At 44.3% G+C, this 19,830-nt stretch overlaps 1 pseudogene; it reads right to left on the reverse strand.

The window, feature by feature from the left end:
• Nucleotides 1-349: 349 nt before the first annotated feature.
• LOC138094984 (protein SET-like) lies at nucleotides 350-16,568 on the reverse strand (annotated as a pseudogene).
• Between the last annotated feature and the right edge of the window lie 3,262 nt (nucleotides 16,569-19,830).

Below are 19,830 nucleotides of genomic sequence, written 5' to 3' on the forward strand. Positions count from 1 at the left end.
ACCATTCTATGCACTATCACACAGAGGCCTAGGACCCTCCAGCTTCCAGCAGAGCCAGGAGAGCAGAAGGTTTTTCTTTTTTCCCACAGAGCATGGTGGTGTTGATTCTATAGCCTTTGTTGTGACAGTAAGGGATAAAAATGAATTTGGAATAGAAAGGGGTAGAAATTCCTTTCCCATTGAATTCTGCTCAAGATATTCCCAAATAAGCTGTGAACCTTGGTATAAGAGAGAAAAGAGACCTTGAAAACAGAGTGAATGAGCACAGGAGGAGGAAAAAAAGACTTCAACTTGCTCCCAGGGACTGGAGAAGATTTAACAAGGATGGCTGGAGCCCATCCATGTTCCGTTAGTCCTCGTCTCCTTCATCTTCCTCCGCCTCATCTTTTTCACTTTCACCCTAATCTCCTTCATCAATATCTTCCAGTCCTTCTTCCTCTTCACTGTCACCACCATCATCATCTCCTTCCCCTGCCTCATCATCCATGGCAGGAAACAAGCACCACCGTAACGGACTTGGCCAAATATCATCTTTGATGACCTCTCCTAGCCCATCTGCACCCGCATCAGAATGATCAATAAACCAGGTGAAGAAGCTCTCTGGTTCCCCATGCTGTCTCTTCCGGCTGGCTTTCTTCTGCATTTGACTTGATCACTTAGTGAAATCCTTTCTGGATTTCCATTTGACTTCAGTGGACTTTGAAGATAGATCGCCACTCTCCTGTAGATGTAAGTGTTTGGAGACAACTTTATTTTCAAAGTAAGTGAAAATAATTTTCTATTTTCATCAAGATAAAAATCTATTCTGTAACCTGATTTAATATCTTCAAATTCCGTCACTTCAACGCTTGTCAAATAAGGCAGCGCCTCTTCATCCTTCCCAAGCAGTGCAGACGCTTGCGGATGGTTAACAAATGTTGTTACCCCCAAATTTGGGATTTTGGCAATCAATTCCAACTTCTTCTGAAAAAATTATTGGCGGAATTTGTTCTATTTCTGTTCAACTTTCAAAATCTCCTCGCTGGCTTGTTCACTAAGTCTGTCTGTTTCATCTTGTACCCCGTCAATATGCTCAGTTGCTTCTTGCCGTTCTTTCTCTTCCTGCAGCAAGTTCGGAGGAGACGTTTTGTCTGGCCTGGAGGCAGGAGTCAGTTTTGGTTTTTTTGGTTTCTTTATGTCGGATGGAAGCGGAGACTGGTGTTTGGGGGCCGTGCTGGAAAAAAAAACAAGAATCAATCCAGGGGAAGAGGCTCATAACATGCGCTCTGAGAACTAAGGCTGCCCCAGCAGAGGTTTAAATACCTAAAAATCTCAGGAAGCTACTTTTCATAAGTCTAGAACAAACACATTTGAAAATGTAGCATAAATAGACAACTTCCTAGGGAAATATTATTTGCCAAAATTTACCCTAATAAACATTAAAAATTTAAATAAACTAAATAATTACTCTTCAAGAATTCACAGGGGCCAGAAGAATTCATAAGAGAACACATCAAATCTTCAAAGCTACTTAAGAAGTTCCAGAACATAGAAAGAGAAATTCCCACATTATTTTTATTTTATTTCTTTAAATGTCCCCTCAACATTATTTTTAAATAGCCACATGCAATTTAAAGAAATCAAGAGGGAGAAGTAATCTTTGATATTTATTCAAATATTCACCATTTCTGATAGTCTTCACTATTTCCTGAAGATTCAACTTCCCATTTAGTTCCAGGCAAGAAAAGGAAAGATAAGTAAAAAAGGGAGAAGTGGTGATACTTATAACCAGAAAGCAAAGCTTTTCCAGATATCTTTGGCAGAGTTTGCTTAAGTCTCAATGGCTGGAAAACTCTGCTGTCATTTTTAGCTGGCATATGGCTTTTCTAAACAAATTCAGAGTTCTGATGGTAAGGAAGACATGGAAAATGCTTGTTGGATAGAGAGAAAGCAGTAACTCCCGCAGCCCACCCTTCTGGCTATCTATCCTCCCATATAGAGAACATCAGTTCAGTTCAGTCGCTCAGTCGTGTCCGACTCTCCCTAATGAAGAAAGTTCTGAGGTCTCATTCAGACACTGCATCCATCTCAACAGCCAGAATCTCTAGTTCATTGGCAGTTTCTCCACTTAGCCCTGGTGTGAATCCTCATACCACGTCCAGTAACCCATGAACTAAAAGCCAAGTTATCTTCCCCCAACATATCCATATATAACAATGGAGAAGGAATGGGAAGAATGGGGAACTTATCAAAGCTATTGAGACTATTAGATCTATGGCAAATACCCAATTCTGCTAGACAGGAAAAGCCTCGTTTGATAGTAATTTCCTTACTCAGACAACCTATTCCCTGGGAAGAACTTTATTGATTGTGCTTCATAGTCCATGTTTCATCTTTTTAAAAAATAGGCATCTTGTTTTTTAAAAAGTATGTATTTATTTGGCTGCAGTGGATCTTAGTGGCAGCACTCAAGACCTTTGGTCTCTGCTATGGCACACAGGACCCCTAGTTGCAGCATGCAAACTCTTAGCTGCGGTATGTGGAATCTAGTTCCCTGACCACGGATTGAACCCTGGCCCCCTGCGCTGGGAGTGCCGAGTCTTAGCCACTGGACCACCAGGGAAGTCCCTCCATCTTCTTTAGAATGACTTCTTATGCATCACCCTCTTGAGCCATATTTGAAGTAAATTTGGGGGAGGATGCCCTTTCTGTCGTGTGTGTCCAGGGACCTTGGGTTGAAAAATGATTAAGTTTTGCTGGTCAGATCCTTAAATTTTCATTTTTGGTGATATGATTCCCTCAAAAATGTTGTAGCCTTCCGGTCTATTTACCTCTTCTTCAATCCTTTGTGTGAGTAACCACAGCTGAAGCTCCTGTAAGGTCACAGTCCATGGACCTAAACATCTTCCTCTATTAGCTGTTGGCCTCTGTGTTCTGCTTATTCTTCTGGCCTTCAAATTAATGCTCATTGACGCGAGACAATTGGAAACAGAGGGCTCTAGAAGAGAATACTTTGCAGACACCCCCCATCCCCTGCTTTTTCTGTTGAGTGGTGATTCTTTTTTTTTTTTTTTTAGTTAATTTTTATTGGAGTATAGTTGCTTTTTAATGTTGTGTTAGCTTCTGCTATACAGCAAAGTGAATCAATTATACGTATGCGTATACCCCCTCTTTTTCAGATTTCCTTCCCATGTAGGTCACCGCAGATCATTGAGGAGAGTTCCCTGTGCTATAGAGTAGGTTCTCGTTAGCCATCTATTTTATACATACTCCCACTCCAGTGTTCTTGCCTGGAGAGTCCCAGGGACGGGGGAGCCCTGGTGGGCTGCCGTCTATGCGGTCGCACAGAGTTGGACACGACTGAAGTGACTTAGCAGCAGCAGCAGTGTGTATAAGTCAATCTCAGTCTCCAAATTTATCCCATCACCCTCTTCCCCCTTGATATCCATAAAGTTGTTCTTTACATTTATGCTTTGTAACTAAGTTCTTTTGTATCATTTTTCTAGCTTCAACATATAAGTGATATTATACAATGTTGATTTTTCTCTTTCTGACTTCATTCTGTATGACAGTCACTAGATCTAGCCACCACTCTGGAAATGGCACTATTTCGCTCCTTTTTAGTCCTGAGTAATATTCCATTGTATATATGTACCACATCTTCTTTAGCCATTCTTCTGTTGATGGACATTTACATTTTTTAAAAAAAATTTATTGGAGGATAGTTGCTTTACAATGTGTTAGTTTCTTCTGTAAAGTGAAACAGTTATACGTATATACGTATGTATGGATTTTCTTCTCATTTAGGTCACCATAGAGCATTGAGTCGGAGAAGGCAGTGGCACCCCACTCCAGTACTCTTGCCTGGAAAATCCCATGGACAGAGGAGCTTGGTGGGCTGTAGTCCATGGGGTCGCTAAGAGCTGGACACGACTGAGCGACTTTACTTTCACTTTTCACTTTCATGCATTGGAGGAGGCAATGGCAACCCACTCCAGTGTTTTGCCTGGAGAATCCCAGGGATGGGGGAGCCTGGTGGGCTGCCGACTATGGGGTCGCACAGAGTCAGACACGAGTGAAGCAACTTAGCAGCAGTAGCAATGCGAACCTACTGAAGAGCACAGGGAGCTCTACTCAGTTGAAAGTGAAAAGTGAAGGTGAAGTCGCTCAGTCGTGTCCGACTCTTCAGGACCCTATGGACTGCAGCCCACTGGAATGGGGTGCCATCACCTTCTCCAAAAAGATGCTCAACATTGCTAATTATTAGAGAAATGCAAATCAAAACTATAATGAAGTATCACCTCATACCAGTCAAAATGGCTGCATTAAAGTGTCTACAAATAAAAAATAAAGGAGAGAGTATGGAAGAAAAGTAACCTTCCTATTATATATAAATTCCTACACTGTTGATAGGAATATAAATTGGTACAGTCACTATGAAGAACAGAATGGAGGGTCCTTATAAACAAAAAATAGAGTTGCCATATGATCCTGCACTCTCAATCCTGGGCAATATCCAGAGAAAACTCTAATTCAAAAAGATACATGTACCCCAAATTTCATTATACCACTACTTTAATAGCCAAGGCAGGGAAACAATGTAAGTGTCCATCAACAGATGAGTGGATAAATAAAATATATATTGGAATATTACTCAATCATAAAAAATAATGAAATAATGATATTTGCAGCAACACAGATGGACTTGCTGCTGCTGCTAAGTCACTTCAGTCGTGTCTGACTCTGTGCGACCCCATAGACGGCAGCCCACCAGGCTCCCCCGTCCCTGGGATTCTCCAGGCAAGAACACTGGAGTGGGTTGCCATTTCCTTCTCCAATGCATGAAAGCGGAAAGTGAAAGTGAAGTCATTCAGTCATGTCCGACTCTTAGCGACCCCACGGACTACAGCCCACCAGGCTCCTCCGTCCATGGGATTTTCCAGGCAAGAGTAGGAGTGGGGTGCCATTGCCTTCTCCCAAATGGACATAGATACTATCATATTAAGTAAAGTAAGTCAGATAGAGAAACAAAAATATCATGATATCATTTATATGTGGAATCTAAAATATGATACAAAAGAATTTATTTATAAAGCATAAATAAACTCACAAACATAAAAAAAAACTTATTGTTAATTAAGGGAATAGTTGAGAGAGGTGGGCAGCAGAGATAAATTAGGATTTTGGAATTGACATATGCGTACTATTATATATAAATTAGATAAACAACAAGAACCTACTTACAGCATTGTATCTTACATAGAGCTAGCAGAGGAAATAATGATGAGTAAAGACTGCTTCAATAATTACAGAAATAATAATACAATAATAATCATTTCATGGAAAATAGATGGGGAAACAATGGAAACAGTGAGACTTTAGTTTTGGGGGCTCCAAAATCACTGCAGATGGTGACTGAAGCCATGAAATTAAAAGATTCTTGCTCCTTGGAAGAAAAGCTATGACCAACCTAGACAGCATATTAAAAAGCAGAGATGTTATTTTGCCAACAAAGGTCCATCTAGTCAAAGCTATGGTTTTTCCAATAATCAGGTATGGATGTGAGAGTTGGATTATAAAGAAAGCTGAGCGCTGAAGAATTGATGCTTTTGAATTGTGGTGTTGGGGAAGACTTGAGAGTCCCTTGGACTGCAAGAATGTCCATTAAGTCCATCCTAAAGGAAATCAGTCCTGAATATTCATTGGAAGGACTGATGCTGAAGCTGAAACTCCAATACTTTGGCCACCTGCTTCAAAGAACCAACTCATTGGAGAACACCCTGATGCTGGGAAAGATTGAAGTCGGGGGGAGAAGGGGACAAGAAAGGATGAGATGGTTGGATAGTATCACCGACTCAATGGACATGAGTTTGAGTAAGATCTGGGAGTTGGTGATGGACAGGGAAGCCTGGCGTGCTGCAGTCCATGGGGTTGCAAAGAGTCAGAAACAACTGAGCGAATGAACTGACTGAGGCAGTTCTCATGAAGATATGCTATGAGTATAACACACATCCCATCCTATTTACATAAAGTATTGTTTGGATGCTAAGTGATAATATTGAAATATATTAGGCAAAATAGAATTGAAAAATCATTTTCATCTCTTTTGTTTTGCTTTTCACTTTTTTACTCTATCTAGTAGAATGCTTAAAATTATATGGCTTGCATTATGTTTTGGTAGAACATTAAGAGTTCAGAATGTACTTTTCTGTGTGCTGAGACAAATAAATTGCCTGTATTTTGATATTTTATATTCTAAACAAAAGAAACAGACCAAAACAAAGAAAAATATATAAGCAAGATTTTTTTTTAACTGTGAAGTTGTATGATTAGAGCAAAATTATGTGATGTGAAGGAAAGGAGATGTTGGTGGTTCTTGAGCAGAAAGATTAAGACAAGAAGACTTCATTGAGATGGTGCCTTTGAGTTCTGATAGGAATGGTGAAGATCCATCATGCTCTCCAGCACCGCCCCCTGAGAATATTGATGAAATCTATGAGTAAAAGGGACTTAAAGTTTGCATTTCTCTGCCAAATGGCCTTAGGGAATTCCCCATGACTTCTGAGGTCAGGTTGAAGAGTAGTTAGCAGTGCCATGGGGCAAATTGCTCCCACTTCAGGGCCAGCATGAGGCAGGTTTTATACATGACACTCTTGGTATGGAATGCTGTTGGGATTTTCAAGATGACTTCTTCAATCCCTTGGTCACCTCAGGTCTCAAACACTCAATCTCTGCTAGATGAATTATCTAGGGACTGCTTCTCAAAGAAAAAAGAGTCATATTTGAATAGGTTTTGTTGAAAAGTTGGGTGCCGCCCCTGACTTGCCTCTTTAGAGTGAGTGTCCTATTGGCTGCTATTATTTTCCTGAAGGCCCCACTTGGATCAATGACAGGGTAGCAACGCAACGCACCTAAGCAGTTTCTTCAAATCCATCAACATTTCAGGTCAGAGCATAACACACAAGTTATGCTGCCTGTAAAATTCAAAGAGGCTTCCTTGGCATTGGGATTGTGGGAGCACAAGGACTCTTACCTTTACAAAGGATGTCCTTATAAGCCCTAGATCAGTGGTCCCCATCCCCTGGGGCCAGGTGCTGGTACCTGTCCAGGAATCAGGCTGCATAGCAGAAGGTGAGCAGTGGGCAAAGTGGGCAAGTGAGCAAAGCTTCATCTGTATTAACAGCCAGTCTCCATCGTTAGTTATCTATTTTAAGCATGCGTGTGTTAGTCGCTCAGTTGTGTCCGACTCTTTGTGATCCCATGGACTGTAGCCTGCCAGGGGAGTAAGGGAGATAAATATTTTTAAGCTATGACTAAAAAGAGGGTTCTATTAGTAAAGAAGAAGAGGATACTAGATACTGGACAGTAATTAGGTCTGCCGGACCAATATGAACTGTTTAACACAAGAAAAGGGATATCTTGGCTCAAGGATCTGAAAAGTCCAGAGGCTGCACTCGCTTGATTCAGTGGCTTAAGAAATCACAAGGAATCCAGTTGCTCTCTGCTCTCCACCCTGCCTTCCTCCATATCAAAATAACCTGAGGCTGACTCCCCTTGTGGTCCTCAGACAACTTGCAAGGTTACAAGCTTTTTCATTCATGCCCAGTGGATAATACAGAGTATCAGGATCCCAGCATTTGCAGCTGACGGGCTCAGTCCATTGCTGAGCTCAGAGGATGGGACGCACTGATTGGTTTGGCCCAGGTGGTGAGCTTAAAGCTAGGTCTAGGATGGAACCATTCCAGGAGCTCCAAGGATCAGGTTCTCCATGGAAAGTATGGTCTATTGAAAAGGGGCCAGGGACCTCTGGAGAAGGAGCTGGGGAAATGGACGATACGAAGAGACCAATGAATGTCCTCAGAGTATCCAGACAAGAAGGAGTCAATCAGAAAGGGAATTAATCAGCACAGGAAAGACTGAAAAAAGGAGAGTCTCTAAAGGGACATGGTCAGTGTTCTTCTGAGCACTGGCTGGGGACAGGGAGGTCTAGTCCGAAGTCGTATCCTGTCCAGTTCCAATACCACATGCATTTTTACCTTGAGGGTCTTGGAAGCACACTCCTGCTTTTCTTGGCACCCCCCCTCCCATTTTGGTTCTCTGCTTCCAGCTTATACAGCCTTCTGATTATACTTGATTTCCCAAGCTGTTTTCTTATAGGGGGTGGAAGGCTTGGCAATTCTGGTTCACGGTGTGAGTTAGTACATCACCATTCTGATTTTCGCATTAATCTGTGACTCACTGTGTCAGCCAAAGCTCTTTTCTGAGCCTGTGTGGCTGAGAACCAGACCCTGAAGTCCTGGTGTTTCTACGATACCAGATGACTCATTGTGAGTCTACTAGCAACCAGCCAGTGGCTTTTCCTTGAAGATCCCCACATCGTCATGTGTCCAACCCACTGTCTACTTCCTGGGCACTGATCTGAGGTTTTCTAGAGTTAAATGTCTTATGCTAGAATCCCACTGCATTGTTCCTGATGTTGATAAGGTTGGGTTTGAGCTGATGCGAAGTTCTTTTTCATCTTTAGGACCTCTTTCAGTGAAGACTCATTACCTGCATGGCTACCCTTTTAATTCTACAGTAGAAGAGTCTGAAGTACAAACTTGAATCTTACATGAACAGATATTTCACACGAAATTCAAACTGAAGATATACTCCTGCGCATAAATCATAGGTGAAGGTGAAGTCGCTCAGTCGTGTCCGACTCTTTGCGACCCCGTGGACTGTAAGCTAGTAGGCTTCTCCGTCCATGGGATTCTCCAGGCAAGAATACTGGAGTGGGTTGCCATTTCCTTCTCCAGGGGATCTTCCCGACCCAGGAATCGAACCAGGGTCTCTCGCACTGGAGGCAGACGCTTTAACCTCTGAGCCACCAATCAAAATGAGATATTGCTACATACCCATTAGAAAGGCTAAAATGAGAAAGACTTGACCACACCCAGTGTTGGCAAGGATGTGAAGAAAGTAGAACACATACATTTCTTCTGGAAGTGTGAAGCCAAGTGGGCCTTGGGAAGCATTACTATGAACAAAGCTAGTGGAGATGATGGAATTCCAGCTGAGCAATTTAAAATCCTAAAAGATGGTGCTGTTAAAGTGCTGTCATTGCTGAGTCTCTCAGTTGTGTCCAATTCTGAGGCCCCATAGACTGTAGCCCACAGGCTCCTCTGTCCATGGGATTTCCCAGTCAAGAATACTGAAGGGGGTTGCTGTTTCCTTCTTCAGGAGATATTCCTGACCCAGGAATCGAACCTTCATCTCCTATAAGTTTCCTGTATTGCAGATGGATTCTTTAATACTGAGCCACCAGGGATTCCCACTACACTCAATATATCAGCAAATTTGGAAAACACAGCAGTGGCCAAAGGACTGGAAGAGGTCAGTTTTCATTCCAATCCCCAAAAAGTGCAAGGTCAAAGAATTTTCAAACTACCGTACTACTGTGCTCATTTCTCATGCTAACAAGGTAATGCTCAAAATCCTTCCAGCTAGGCTTCAGCAGTATGTGAACCGAGAACTTCCAAATGTACAAGCTGGATTTGGAAAAGGCAGAGGAACCAGAGACAAATTGCCAGCATTTCCTGGACCATAGAAAAAGCAAGAGAATTCCAGAAAAACATCTATTTCTGCTTCATTGATTATGATAAAACCTTTAACTGTGTGTATCACAACAAACTGTGGAAAATTCTTAAACAGATAGGAATACCAGAGCACCTTACCTGTCTCCTGAGAAACCTGTATGCGGGTCAAGAAGCAACAGTTAGAATTGGACATGGAACAATGGACTGGTTGAAAACTGGGAAAGGAGTATGTCAAGGGTGTATGTTGTCACCCTGCTTATTTAACTTCACGGCAAATAGAAGGGAAAAAAGTGGAAACTATGACAGATTTTATTTTCTTGGGCTCTTAAATCACTGTGGATGGTGGCTGCAGCCACAAAATTAAAAGACATTTGCTCCTGGGAAGAAAAGCTATGACAAATCCAGGCAATGTATTCAAAAGTAGAGACATCACCTTGCTGACAAAGGTCCACATAGTCAAAGCTATGGTTTTTCTAGTAGTCATATACAGATGTTAGGGTTGGACCCTAAAAAAGGGTAAGCGAAAGTCGCTCAGTCATGTCCGACTCTTTGTGACCCCATGGATTATACAGTCCATGGACTTCTCCAGGCCAAAATACTGGAGTGGGTAGCCATTCCCTTCTCCAGGGGATCTTCCCAACTCAGGGATCAAACCCAGGTCTCCCACATTGCAGGTAGACTCTTTACCAACTGAGCTATCAGGGAAGCCCCAAAAAGGGTAAGTGCCAAAAAACTGATGCTTTTGAATTGTGTGTGCTGATGGAGAAGACTCTTGAGAGTCCCTTGAACAGCAAGAAGATCAAACCAGTCAATCCTAAAGGAAATCAACCCTGAACATTCATTGAAAGGACTGATCCTGAAGCTGAAGCTCCAATACTTTGGCTACCTGAGGCAAGAAGCTGACTCACTGGAAAAGACCCTGATGCTGGGAAAGACTGAGGGAGGGAAGAGAAAGGGCCAACAGAGGATGAGATGGCTGGATGACATCACCAACTCAATGGACATAAGTTTGAGCAAACTTAGGGAGATGGTGAAGGACAGGGAAGCCTGGTGTGCTGCAGCCCATGGGGTTGCAAAGAGTCAGACATGACATAGTGACTGAACAACAACTTGGGAAGTCTGTTAGGCAATATGTATTAAGTGGAACACACATTTATCCTATACCTTGACAGTTCTACTCCTAACTATGTGTGGAACAGAAATGCATACATATGGTCACCAAAAGACATAGGTAAAAATACTCATTGCAGCACTATTCCTAATAGGTCTACCTGGGAAATAATACAAGTGTGCATTGACGTAGGGACTTAACAATATCACTGATGGTAGAATTTATAAAGACATTGTGTTATATCCAAACCATTGTTGACTTAAAAAATATTCATAACCTAAAAGTTGAGAGCAATGTTTATCCCGTAGAAATTTTTAGGACTTCAAGCCCGGAAGACAGCATCTCAAGTGACCCTGAGTCAAGTGCTCCGAGCAGGTAGAGGGAGGACCCATGTTATAGAGAAGTTTTGCAACAAAGGGCAGGTAGTCTGAACATCAAAAGATTATTGTTAATTAAAGAAAACCAGATAACCCAAGTTAAGGGATTTAGTGCCTTTGGGGCATACCTGGTGCCTGGAGAATCCCATGGACAGAGGAGCCTGGTAGGCTGCAGTCCATGGGGTCACTAATAGTTGGACACGACTGAGCGACTTCTCTTTCACTTTTCACTTTCATGCATTGGAGAAGGAAATGGCAACCCACTCCAGTGTTCTTTCCTGGCGAATCCCAGGGACGGGGGAGCCTGGTGGGCTGCCAACTATGGGGTTGCACAGAGTTGGACACGACTGAAGTGACTTAGCAGCAGCAGCAGCGGTGCCTCAGTGGTAAAGAATCTGCTTGCAATGCAGGAGATGAGGATTCGATCCCTGGGTTGGGAAGATCCCCTAGAGTAGGAAATGGCAACCCACTCCAGTATTCTTGCCTGGAAAATCCACAGAGAAGCCTGGTGGGCTACAGTCTAGATGGTCACAAAGAGTCGGACACAACTGAGTGATTGAGTGTGCGCATACACACACACACAAACACACACATGGGAAGATGTAAGAGTCTGGGCTCACTGAGATTACCCCTCTCACATGCACCTCAGTCATCTGGGACCAGCGTCCTGTTTTCACATCCTGAGTGTCCTTTCCTCAGGGCTTATTATAAGAAGTGGCTACAATCTAATGACTTCTGCTGCTGCTGATGATGATGATGACTGCTAGACGGCAGGTATTCTCCTTCCTGAGTTCCCCCAGGGCTCACTGGCTCACTTTGGAGGGCTGCAATCACTGATGACTGTGACATTCCTGTTTACTGATATGGCAAGAAATATTCAATTTCTCATCACGTCATACTATAAAGCAAAGAAAATCAAGAAAGTCCCATTGCATTCACAACAACCAGGAAGACTTTCATTGCTGCTGCTGCTGCTAAGTCACTTCAGTCGTGTCCGACTAAGAAGCCAGACCCAAAAGATTATATATAGTATGATTCCATTTAGAAGAAGATCAAGAACAGGCAAAAGCTAATTTATGGTTAGATGTCAAGGTAATGGTTACCTTTGGAGGAGGAGGTGGGTAAAGACTGGGAAGGGATTTGTGAGCTGCTTCTAAGTGCTGCTAACATGCTCCTTTTTGCTCTGGGTAGTGATTACACAGATGTGTACACTCTGCAAACAATTCATCTGGTTATACAATGATACTTTGTACACTTTCCTTGGCTGGACTCAGTGACATATCTATAGGTCGTCTGATCGACAGCTGGCCTCTGCTAAGGCAGTTTAGAAGAGTCAGCTCTGCTACGTGGCCTTGAGCAGGCTAGCCCAGGCCTGTTCATCTGGAATGGCTGTGTGGCCAAAGGGCAGTGTTCAAGTCCACTTCAAGCCTCTGCTTTCACCATATCTGTGAACATTCCATTGTCCAAAGCAAGTCACATGGTGGAAACTGGAATCAAGGCGTAGGCAGGTCACTCCACTCACGATGGGCAGGTCCTGCAAAGTCATATGGTAAAGGGCCTGTTTCCAGGGAGGATGATGAATTGGGCCATCAACACAAGTCTACCAATTAGTAGGAGAAAGAAAACAAAGTTAATGACAATGCAGTTAAACATACAATAACTGAAAGAAATACAGGGTCCTTTAAGGGCACAGAATGGGGCACAGTTTATATTTTATCTGACATTAAAATTATTCACGGAAAAAGTTTATGCACGGACATTTTCCCTTCCAGACTATGAACTTTTCTATATGCTTCATTTTCACATCTTCCAGCTCCTGGCATAGTGCCTTGCATAAAACGGCACTTCAGCATTTGCGAAATACGTGCTCAGTCATAAAGGTAGTAATTTCCTCTTTGTCCATTTTTATTTCAGGCTCTAGGAGAAGAATGAGACCTGCATATGTAGCAAGACACATTTTTACATTTTATAGCTGTTTTAGTGAACTCATAAACTCCATTCATAGAACAGGCTCCTGTCAATCGAAGGGTTGGAGGAGTTCCAGCACAGAGATGGGTGGCATCATCCAAATTTTGATGCGTTCCCTTTTGTTTTGCTGGTGGTGGGGTGTCTTTTATATATTTTTAGAACCTGCAGTAAAATATACGTGACATCACATTTACCATTTTACCCATTTAAGTGTACAGTTCAGTGGCATTAGGTACACTCAAACTACCATACAACCGCGACCACCACCTGTCTCTGGAACTTTTTTTATCTTCCCAAGCTGAAATTCTGTACCTATTAAACAACAACCCTCCATTCTCCCTGCTCCCCAGCTCCTGGAAATCAGCACTTTACTTTCTGCCTCTATGAACGGGACTACTCCAGCTGCCCCCTATCAGTGGGCTCATGTAGTCCTTTCATGGCTGGCTTATTTCACTTAGTATAATGTCCTCAAGGCTCATCCATGTTGTAGCATGTGTTGGAATTTCCTCTCTTTTTAAGGCTGAATGATATTCCATTGTATGTATATACCAAATTTTGTTTATTCATTCATCTGTTGATGGACGCATGGGTTGCTTCTACCTTTTGGCTATTGTGAAGTAATGTACAAAGCAAATTCCACCCAAGTATGGAATTCTGGACAGAGGAGCCTGGCGGGCTACAGTCCATAGGGTCGCAAAGAGTCAGACACGACTGAAGTGACTTAGCACATGGAATTCTGGGGTGGAAAGTGACTCTTCACTCAATTTGAAAGTGAGTGGAATCAAAGCCACATTAGGGCAGTATAGCTAAAACTCATGGCCTAAGTCACTTTTACCAGAGGTCACTTTAAAAACAGAGATTCTGATAATGATAAAAATAGGGATTCTGATAAGAAAATAAGAATTACTTTTCTGAAGGTGATAAAATTGGCTGAGAATTTAATAATAGGATGAGACATTAAACCAAGCCTCATTATTAACCCCGGGAATGATATCCAGAGCGTGGTAGGCACCAAGATTTCAGAACTAATCTTGTGGGTGGAAGGTCACAGGTAGACTTACACAGGCCATTTCTAAGTTTGGCTGCTTCAGCCTAGATATCACACTCCCTCAACCAAACACCTGCTTCCCTGCCTGGCTAACCTCTAATTAATTCTTTGACAGCCAGTCAAACACCTCTTCCTCAGAAAAGTTTTGCTTGACCTAGGCCCTCACCCTGAAGCCTGGGTTGGGCTTCTCACCCTGTTGCTCCTTCAGTTCAGTGACTGCTTGGCGCCCCTCCATGGAGGAATAAGGACTGGCTGGCCTCTACCCCAGCTGCTCAAGCCTCAGTCAACACTCATAGGATGGATGTGTTGACTTAAAAAATATATATATCCACAAACTAAAAGTTGACAGCTATGTTTAATTTGGTGGAAATTTTTAGGATTTCAGGCCCTGGAGACAGTATTTCAAGGGACCCCGAGACAACTACTCCGAGGAAGGAGAGGACCCAGAGTATAGAGAAGTTTGGAGACAAATGGCAGGCAGTCTGAACATCAGAAGCTTATTGTTAATTAAAGAAAACCAGATAACCCAAGTTAAGAAATTTAGCACCTTTCTATTTATGGGAAGATGCAAGAGTTTGGGCTCACGGAAATCTTTCCTTTCATTTGTATCTGAGCTATTCTGGGCCAGCACTCTATGTTTTTCACATCCTGAATTCCCTTGGGACTCACCATAGGGAGTGGCTGCCATCTGACAGCTGCCGAGATCTCAGGTATTCTCCTTCCAGAGTGCCCTTAGGGCTCAGGAGCTCACATGGGAGGGTTGAAGTTACTGATGACTGTGACAATGTTGCGTACTGATATGGCAGGAAATACTCCATTTCTTAGATGAGTGACTCCTCCATTGAAACTGCCACAAGTTCCCAAACCAGGCGGTCAGTGGAGCCAGGCCATGGGCACTGGGTGAAGGAGTGGAAGCTGCAGGGACAGCCGCCCTTGCTGGGAGCACCCTCTCCTGTCACTCTGCCATGCCCCAGCTGTTCCTGCACCAAAGCAGGCCAAGTGGGAAGGGCCTCGGGAAAGCAGAGAAAAGCTCAGTATCCAAAGTACCAAAGAACATCAGAAGGGGGAAGACTGACCTGAAGGCTGGGCTGCCCCGAGGCCTGCAGGGCATGCTGCAGGGCTTGGCTGAAGAGATCGTTGGTGATGGGCGTCCCTGACTGGACGCTGGAGGACATTGGGGAGGTCCCTGAGGAGTGGCCCTAGAGACAGACCAAGGTCAGCGCCTCCCTCAGAGCCAGCCCAGTCTCCCAGCACACACCCACTGCGGTCCCATCACCCTGCCTCACCGCTGCCTCCCAGCAGGGGCCAGCATGAGACAGCCACACAGAGCTGCCTGAAAGCCCTCTATGTGCGCAGGGAGGGTTCTGTACTCTTTTGCTCCAGGGAGATGGAATGTGAGCCCTGACTGAGCCTAGGACCCACACTGGGAGAGGAGAGATGGCCTTGCCGGCTGGAGTGACTATCAGGAATGCTTAAGCCTGTGATGTGTGCCTGGCCACTTTCAGGAGTAAGTAAGGGACCATTATGCAACATGAGGTTCTTCCAACTGCTGAGAAGAGTCAGTCAGGCCTGGGATGAGCCCCAGACTTCTAAGCCTAAAGGCAGGTGAGGGGAGGTCGCCTGAGCTGCAGTGGGAAACCCACTGGGGCTCTAGGTAGAGCTCAGATCAAAGCAGATGGAGCACAAGGATCAGCAAACGTAAACCCACTCTACCACTGGGCTCTTCTCCCTGGGGGCCCGGCCTGAACCTTCCCACCCCCTCTCCCCATACCTGGGTACCAGGAGTTGGCGTGTGAGAGCTGCTCTCCGGAGTGCTGGCCAGGGCCAGGGCAGTGGCCAGCTCGCTCTGGGTGATGGGCCGGGGCCCGGCAGCCCCACTGTACCCCAGGGAAGCTGGGCGGGAGCTGGGGGTGCTGCTTGAGGGCGTGGACCTGGCACTCTGGACAAGGGAGGTGCCCAGATCAGGGCGGTAGCCCTGAGTGGTTCTCAGAAGAACCCCACCCCTGCTCCAGGAACAGTTCTTGGGGAGACTCCTCAGGCTGCCAGGGTCACAGCAATTTTCCTGGGCCCCCACAGGGCCTCTGACCACCCCCTGCTGGGCTGCCAGGTCCCGGGGAGGGCGCCTCCCCAGCACCATCTCCCCCAAATGGCAGGCAGCCTGGTCACTTACCGGGTGAAAGTCGTTCTCATCATCAGAGAGCCCTTCAAACAGGAAGCCACCTGGAGGAGGGAGGACAGATTTCAGGAGGAGGAACAGGAAGGCACAGGCGCTGCTCCAGCGTCTCAGCACTACTTACTCCAAATTCATGTTCTCATCTCTCCCCTGGAAAATTACAGGACAGATGCTCTCCCTGACTCAAACCCAGAGTTCCCAAGGAACACCCTCTGCCAGCACTATACATAGCTGCGAGTAGAGCAAAGCCCTGGGCCACTGCCCGTTCCCCAGGGGCCCGCATCCCGCAGGCCAGGGGCTTACCTGGCATGTCCCGGTAGGCGCTGGAGGGCATGCCCCGGGAAGAGGAATTGCAGCCCCCACCCGCCTCCCCTGCCACACTCTGACTAGGGCTGCTGGCAGTCTTGGAGCCTTACAGATCTTTCTGGCGTGGCAGCGCGCACACTCACTCACCCAACCCACATGCTCCCTGTAGGGACAGCCGTGGACCCACAGAGCCATGTACATGCACTTCCCATGGTGCCACACTCCTCAGGCATCCAGGCGGCATATTATCCTGCTCCCAGCTTCCTGTGCCGGCTCCCTACGGTTTCAGACAGTAGAGCTGTGAAGTCTGCTCCTTGGGAGGCCTATGGAGGTGCTGGCCGTCCAGAGCAGCATGCCAGGATGGAGGGGAGCAAGGCTTCAAGTGATGGGCATCAGAGTGGAGGTCATGCTACCCACGGCCAGGGCGGGACGTTGGCATGCAGACAGACTGAGTAGGACAGGCAGATCCCACCACGAGGAGGCAGAATCAAATGCCTGACCCCACCCGGCCTCTCACAGCCTTCTGGCTGGCCTCCAGCCTACAGGAGTAAGCGGTGCCAGGAATCACAGGGGACTTGCCACTTGCTAGCTGGAACTCCACAGGAAAATGCCGGTGGGCGGGGACAAGACAAACGACGCTCTTCTGCTAGTGGCCTCAGGTCCCTTCTCTTCTCTAGGCCTCAGGTCCGGTCCCCCCAATCCATGAAGTGATCAATGTAGATAGAAGTCAGTGAGGATCTCTGGAAGGGCACAGACAAGTCTAACAGCAGACTAGCTCGCTAATGGCCAGCGAAGTATTTGGACCTGAGGGCTGTGTTTCTCAGAGGATGGGCTGGCCTGAGTGGGCATGGTTCCCTGTGAGCCTATACGCAGCAGCAAGGCGATCTCCCCTAAGAGAGGAGTGGTGGGGAGGGTGAAGGTAGGCAGAGGGTGGGTGATCTGTGGGAAGCACTCAAAGCCCCACCATTGCTTTGCTTTGAGAACACTAGGAATCTTCAACTTGGGCTCTTTCTCGCCCTTTTTCATTTTTCCTCCCATCCCCAGGCAGCAGTCTTCTGGGCTGCCCTGCCACACACAAACACCCTCCTCCCCAGATGGTCTATGCGCAGAGAATTTAAACTCATTTCTATGTGAGTGGGAGGGGATATAATTAAGAAGACTCTTTTTATTATCATGTTGAGGTAGTTTCCTTTTATTGCTTATTGCTGAACGTTTTTATCTTGAAAGGGTGTCGAATTTTGTCAATGTTTTTTCTACATTGAGATGTGCATGTGTTTTTTTCCCCTTCATTTTGTTGATGGGGTATATTACACTGATCACTTTTTGTGTGTTGAACCATCTTTGCAATCCAGGAATAAATCTCAGTTTGTCACGGTGTGTCATGGTACATCTTTTTGGTATGCTACTGAATTCTGTCTGTTAGTATTTTGTGATTTTTGCATCAAGGTTTATAAGGGGTATTCAGTTCAGTTCAGTTCAGTTCATTTCGGTCACTCAGTCGTGTCTGACTCTTTGCGACCCAGTGAACCTCAGCATGCCAGGCCTCCCTGTCCATCACCAACTCCTGGAGTTTACCCAAACTCATGTCCACTGAGTTGGTGATGCCATCCAGCCATCTCATCCTCTGTCATCCCCTTCTCCTCCTGCCCTCAATCTTTCCCAGCATCAGGGTCTTTTCAAATGAGTCAGCCCTACACATCAGGTGGTCAAAATATTGGGGTTTCAGCTTCAACATCAGTCCTTCCAATGAACACCTAGGACTGAACTCCCTTGGGACGGACTGGTTGGATTTCCTTGCAGTCCAAGGGACTCTCAAGAGTCTTCTCCAACACCACAGTTCAAAAGCATCAATTCTTTGGAGCTCAGCTTTCTTTATAGTCCAACTCTCATATCCACACATGACCACTGGAAAAACCATAGCCTTGACAAATGGACCTTTATCAGACTGTGGTTTTCTTGTAGTGTTTTTGTCTGGCTTTGATGTCAGGGTAATGTCCTTGTAAAATGAGTTGGAAAGTGCTCCGTCTTCTTTAGGCTTTTGGAAAAGTTTGAGAAGAATTAGCCTTATTTATTTAAATGTTCAGTAGAGTTTACCAGTGAAGTCATCGAGTCCAGGACTTTTCTTTGTTGGGAGTTTTTTGTTTTTATTGTCTTTTTTTTTTCAAAAGCTTCTCAGCACCATGTGGTTAATAAAGTTTTGATTACTGATTCAATCTCCTTACTAGTTATAGATCTATTCAGATACTCTATTCATGGTTTAGTCTTCGTAGGTTTTGTGTTTTTAGCAGTTTGTGCGTTTTATTTAGCTGATCCAATTTGTTAGCATAGAACTGTCATAGCACTCTCCTATAGTCCTTTTTATTTCCATAGAATCAGGTACTGTTTCCATTTTCATTTCTGACTTTAGTAATTTGAATCTTCTCTCTTTTCTTCTTAGTCTAGTTAAAGGTCTGTCAATTTTGTTGATCTTTTCAAAGAACCAACTTTTGGTTTCATTGATTTTTTTCTATTGTTTTTCTCTTCTCGATTTCACTTATCTCTGCTCTAATGTTTACCATTTCCTTCCTCCTACTAGCTTTGGGTTTAGTTTTTTCTTTTAGCTTAAGTTCCTTAAGTTGTAAAGTAGGTTATTGATTTGAGATCTTTTTTTGTTTTCTTTTCTTCAGTTCTATTGAGGTGTAATTGACATACAGCACAGCAGATTTACTGTCTTAACAACTTTCATATATAACATACAGCTATGTTGACTCTATTTATCATGCTGTACATCACATCCCTAATATTTATTTATCTTATAACTGGAAATTTGTACCTTTTGACTCCCTTTATCTAATTCTCCCTCTCACTTCCCCCTACTTCTGGTAATCATAAATATGATCTCTTTTTCCATGAACTTGTTTGTTTTTGAAGTATAAACAACCTACAACACTATGTTAGTTCCTGTTACACAACATAGAGATTTGATATTTCTATATATCTCAAAATGTTCATCACAGTAAGTCTAGCTACAATAGGCCACTATACAAAGATATTGTATAGTTACTGATTGTATTCCCCACACTGCACATTTCATGTTCAAGACTTATTTATTTTGGAACTGGAAGTTTGTACCTCTTAATCTCCTTCATCTATTTCTTTTCTCCTCCTACCTCTCTGCCCTGTGGAAACCACCTGTTTAATCTCTGTATCTGTTTTGTTTTGTTCTATCTGTATCACATTTGTTTTGTTGTTTAGGTTCTACATATATGAGAAATCATACAGTATTATCTTTCTCTGACTTATTGTGCTTA

Source organism: Capricornis sumatraensis, chromosome 19, assembly GCF_032405125.1.
Source record: "Capricornis sumatraensis isolate serow.1 chromosome 19, serow.2, whole genome shotgun sequence".
NCBI lineage: Eukaryota > Metazoa > Chordata > Mammalia > Artiodactyla > Bovidae > Capricornis > Capricornis sumatraensis.